Source organism: Dermacentor andersoni, chromosome 2 (genome assembly GCF_023375885.2).
Source record: "Dermacentor andersoni chromosome 2, qqDerAnde1_hic_scaffold, whole genome shotgun sequence".
Taxonomy (NCBI): domain Eukaryota; kingdom Metazoa; phylum Arthropoda; class Arachnida; order Ixodida; family Ixodidae; genus Dermacentor; species Dermacentor andersoni.
In genome coordinates this window covers 61,940,869-61,946,373 of record NC_092815.1, presented here as the reverse complement: position 1 = coordinate 61,946,373, position 5,505 = coordinate 61,940,869, and the positions used below count along the sequence as shown (strand labels likewise).

At 44.3% G+C, this 5,505-nt stretch overlaps 1 pseudogene; it reads right to left on the bottom strand.

Moving 5' to 3' along the window:
• Window positions 1–4,655: 4,655 nt before the first annotated feature.
• Window positions 4,656–4,834, bottom strand: LOC126542685 (U2 spliceosomal RNA; annotated as a pseudogene).
• Between the last annotated feature and the right edge of the window lie 671 nt (window positions 4,835–5,505).

Sequence of the window (5,505 nt, the reverse complement as noted above, 5' to 3'; positions counted from 1 at the left end):
ATGCGGACTCAATGCACTGTGGCCGTTTACTCTTTCACATGTGGAACATCTTAACAGCGTCAACTCCAAAGAATACGCATTTTTTGAGACTCTGCTTGAAAAAACAAAAACAAAGAAATGCAAGGCTCGTCCGAGTTCCAGCAGTCCTAAATAGAAGAATAAACCACTGAAATAGAGTAAATCTGAATAACTGCAGCTCTTGAAGAAGCAGGAGAATTGAACGTCCGTCCACTCAACCTTTCTTTGTTTTCCAGACAAACGTGACGGCAGCCAGCCTCTGACGCAAGTAGCTTTCGAGCTGATTCTCTACAGCAAAATAACAAACTCATTCTGGAAATCTCTTTTCGCCCAGTCCGAAACGGCGTGTTATACTGCTATACGATGCACGTGGAACAAACGAAAGCCGAAATATAAAGCTGGGAAGGGCGTGGAAATTTAGCGATGTCACCAAGGAATGAATAGATATACAAACGAGAACTCAACGTTCAACAAAAGCTTGGAAGCGACTTTGGCTTACTTTATGATGCAAATTGCTTGCGGCCACAGGGGCTGGCTGCGGTGAATGCCAAGTGCAGCACACTGGCAGTTAAAAACCAGGAGAGTGCAGCTAAAACAAACGGGCCTCATGGGTGACATCAACCCAATCTGCCTTCAGTGTTTTTTTAGAACTTATACCTCATATATATTGCGTTGTTTATTTTTGGTCTCCTGCGCGTCGTGCGATTTCTGCACTGAATATTATAGCTAGGTAATTGGAGCATTTTGGCTGGCAAAATTCCACCGGGCATCCGCGATAAGACTAATTGCAGGGGAAGCCCATAATGTCATCAGAAATTAGATTACAACGGCGATAAGAGGAGAAATAAGAACCAGAAGAGCCACGACAAAAAAAATAATCGCAAGAAATAAGGAAGTGCTTTTGCTGCACTTTTTCAATCTGAAACAGAGCAAAGAAAGCTCGACGACAGTACTGTTTTTTCATCGTCGTGTTTTTATTAAATAAGGTATCAGCAGCGAAAAAAGGAAAGCAGAATTCATAAATAAAGCTGGAAACTGCTGCACTGAGTAAAGGAGTTGAGGTCATTGCTTGCATGTGCAGGAAGTTTGTAATGGTAAGTAATGCGGGGGGGGGGGGGGGGGGGAGGCTCTAGGCAGGACGCTAACGTGGTAAGAATAAGGAAAAAACACTTAAAGGAAGAAGGAACGAGGTCTAGTGGATCGCAGATGAAAGGCAGAGGATGCGAAAGCAAGATGCTAGGATACTCACAGTTCTGTTGAAATTATTGCGGAGCAAACAGTTTGGCCGCATAGAACCAGCGCAAATTTATGGATGGAATGCATGACAGGCAAAAGTCGCAACCATGACAACAAAAATGTAGGCACCATTCTCGCTGGTCTCTTGCCGTTTGCATATACTAGCGAATGCCCACGTGGGAGTGGTTCGCCTCGTTGCATGCAGTGCCTTTGGGATAGCAAAATAGCTGGCTGTTCTTTCTTAGACGTTTCTAGCTGGATATTTCCTTAACATCTCCCTCAGGCGTAGGGGGCTCTCTGGCCAGGGCTCGGAGTGAGGAGGCGTGGTCCCGCCGCAGGTAGGTGGTGTCAGGCAGGCCGTCGTCGATGGTGTCAAGTTAGGGTTGGTCAGAAGCTGTGGCCCCACTGTCCGGAGTATCCGGGGCGTTAGGTTGCGTAGAACCCGGTGTAACAGTGGGGTGTGACAGCGAGGTATCTGTGGACGGCGGTGTAATCAGTGCACGAGACGGCTGTTCAGTCGTGCTGGGCGTAGAAGTTCCGGGACCTGACGGAGAGTTTGCGCAGTGGCATTGTGCTGCTCTCAAGCGTGCGTTCGGTGAACAAGGTCAGCTGCATCGTGACTGGCGACGAGGAAGCGGCAGGGCGTTCTTTATCTCACCGGCAGCACTCGGCCAGCAGCATGAATTTTCGATGCCATCCGACTGGAGCCGACCTTGTTCACCGAACGCGCGCTTGAGAGCAGCACGATACCATTGCACAAGGGCTCCGTCACGTGTTTTTTTTTTTTTTCTTTCATACTTCGCGGACTTTCTTTGCGACCCAGAAAAAAAAGACTACATGAGACGTATCGTAAAGGAAACCACTCAATCGGTGGTTTCTGAAGGAGCTCTGCAAATCTTCGTATCATAGTTGGGGTCCCCAGGCAATAATGAAAAAGTTGAGTGATGAAACTTAATTAGTGTGTTATAGGAAAAAAATTGTTTGCGTTACTGTAGGCTATTGCGAATAGTATGCGTTCGGTCCAATTCGCTTCCGACACGCCTTTGATTTTTTAATTCTTGGCTCAAGTTATGTGGGACACCCGGTATACAGGGTGTGCCAAGAATAAAAAGAAACTTGGTTAGCCGCAGCTGAATGGAACTAATTGGATATGGTTGGCCGCCATGTGGCGCTCATTAGAATATATACCTTGCATTCCGCTTAATAAGTTAATTAACTAACGTGAATTAAGCAAAATTTTTCATATCCACGTTAGGGCCCCGTGCGTTTTGTTGTGTTCTAGAGGGGGCTCAGAAACGACCGATACAGTTTTTTGTGGCTACGTACTACATGCTGCGTACCGATTTTTAAAGGCATAAGCCTTTAGTGGCTCATGAGTGTCCGGGTGCAGTCCGTGGTATATATATATATATATTAGTGATTTTACTTTGATTATCTTTTCAATCTGTACGAAATTTGCAACGCTGCTTTTGTTTTTCTGTCAGTTCTTGCTCTGTGAATTTTTCGCGTTAATCCGGTCGGTAGATATTATGTAGTCAAACGAATGGTGCAGCTTTTCAATAGCTTACTACGAATAATTATTCTGCAGCCTTTACTCGGCAGCTATATGCACGCGAGTATAGTGAAATGGCCCACGGCAACTAAGTGTGACAATATTTCAGACGCTCTCCTGTAAATACATGAAGCCTATCATGTTGTATATCACGTATAAAACTCAGCCCTGGGAACTTCGTTTTAGGTATAACTCAAAAGTAGTCGTTTCGATTGCACTGCGCAGCTAAAGCAGCAGGCGTAAGGTTGTCCGCGGGAAAGTCAGAGCTCAGGAGGTTTTCTTTGTTTTTTTTCGCTTTTATTCGCGTCGAGAGTGAAGCAACAACGTTTTGCAATCTCCTTCGACATTTAGTTCGTTGTGCTCCCCCCGCCATGCTTATAGGCTTGCTGCCCCTACGATAGCTCTTGTCGATAAAGAAAGGAGAATGCTTGCAAGTATCCGAAGAAGGGCGAGAAAAGAATAAGCTGATTGCTGCTTCTTCTTCCTCTACTTAAGGTCACCAACGTGAGTCTGTGCGCTGGTTTCTTCTGTCTTGCGAAAGGCTGGGTATTGTGGTTGCTTTTGTGGTTCCCGACCGATTGTGTGACATGAATAATGCCCGAGGGACTTTTACTCTGTAAAGGGAACCTGCGCGATTTTGTAACAAACGTACGAAAACCAGAACTTCAAAAAGGAAACATGAACAAAAAGAAGGAGTGAAATACAACCGAAAAAGAACTGCTTTTCAGGGTCTCATAAGAAAGTCTGCTTTTTCTGTAGTTCTATGAGGTGTCGTTTAATTCGATTTGAATGCGCTCTTGCACTCTCATCATATAAGTGAAAAATTGAGTATATCGTCGCTCTAAAAAGTTATTCCCAAATTCTTCGTACAATTGCCTTTAAAAAATGAGAAGTAGAGATATTTCTAAGTTTAAAGAACAAGATCAGGCTTTTTGTGTGGAAAGTAAAACACGGTGACCAGCGAATTTTTAAATTGAGGTAACTGTAAACATTACGAGGATGCAACATCAACGCAGAACTGACCTTCTAAGCGTAGGAATTTCATCTCGACTGTGCTCACTGTGCAATACATAAACTCTGCGAGAGGCAGCTGAGCATGACTTAAGGAGGAGCAGGGACGTCGACAGAATTATAGACCGACCTAGTTCATGCCTAAAAGAAATGTGACCTTTTCATCCATATGAGCCAATGTCGGTGGTATTGAAAATAACATTTTACAGCGAAGCTGTATCTGGCTATAGTAGGATACCAGTTAAACAGAAGTTGGCTGCCAAAGCACGCGCCCCGCACCAGGTTGTCACTCTGCCAGCCAATCACAGAAACAGAAAAAATCGTCGTCATGCGACCATTTCAAAACGGCGTCGTACTTGATACCTCTGGAGCGTCTGCAGTTCTTGAAGAGTATTTTCATCGGCGGAAGCGATGACGTGTGCAACAGACATGGACAAAGTGTATGGAGTCTGAAGATTTCACTCTGCAAAAGTCAATGGTACAGTTCATTTCACTGCTGACCCCGTTTTACTCATGAAACTTAACTGCCAACATAATATAAGTAAAACATGGCAATAAATAGTTGCAGCGAATCAAGCGTTTTATTTCAGTTCAATAAAGAATTAGGATTTCACCGTTCCTGTATAATAGACGAGTTAAAACGCACAAAATTACGCGCTTATCATTATATTTTTGTGGTTACCACTTTGTTTAGGTAACAGGGAAAGTTTAAAGTACGAACTATTTGCAGCCTCGTGGATGAACAGTGACTGGAGGTTATGAGGACGTGGGCGAGGTTCAATGCAAACTTCAGTTGTATCCGACTATAGTTTCCAGTTGATCGATGTCCGTAGATCAAAAACCTTGGGCCAATCCTGAAGACTGTGCAATACCGGGCCGACCTGCGGCGAAGGTGAAGCAGGCTTCAAGCACTCCGCCATATTGCAAAACTAAGTTTAATATTTTGGGCACAAATGCAACCCGTATCAGCTGATAAGAACACATACTACACTTTGACCAGCGTCGCCGGCCATGTCTACGCCCGCACCACCCTCTCTTTGTCGGCATTCCAAGCGCTTGCGTATCTCCTTTCCTTTCTTTCCGCTCTCGCATTGTGGCGGTCCCATCAAGATGCCACACGTGTATAATTTCCTCCGGCTCCTCAGAGAGGTGACCCCGTAGTCCACGCGAATTTATATAAAAATCACGGTAAATGAATCCGTGCGTATGTTCAAACTTATTTGTCACCTTTGTGTCGTATGCTAAACAGCCTCGTTGGTCATCCACCTTCACAGAGTGAAGTGGCTCATGATTTTCTTTTTTTCGAGTTTCAACCTAAATGACCACCTTCTAGACTGTATGTCATTCTTTGTTCAGCATCATGGGACCACGTTTTTCGAGGAACGCTTATGTCACTGTCTTGATTGCGGTGGAAATACGGACCATCCTGTATAGCTATAACGAAGTGTCATCCTGCTTGATGCGACTAAGAATACAGTGTTAGAGTGCCAACACTGCAGCGCAAACAGTGCCATTGCTTGTGGGAACCGATCACGTATGAGCCTCATATAACAAGCACTACTTTTTGCTCAAAATGTTATAATATAAATGATTTTCTTCAAGTTCATATTTAGGACATTCACATTCAAATTAGTTTTATTATAGGATAGTTCTCACCCCGAAAGAATTGTCAATTATCGTTAGTGGAA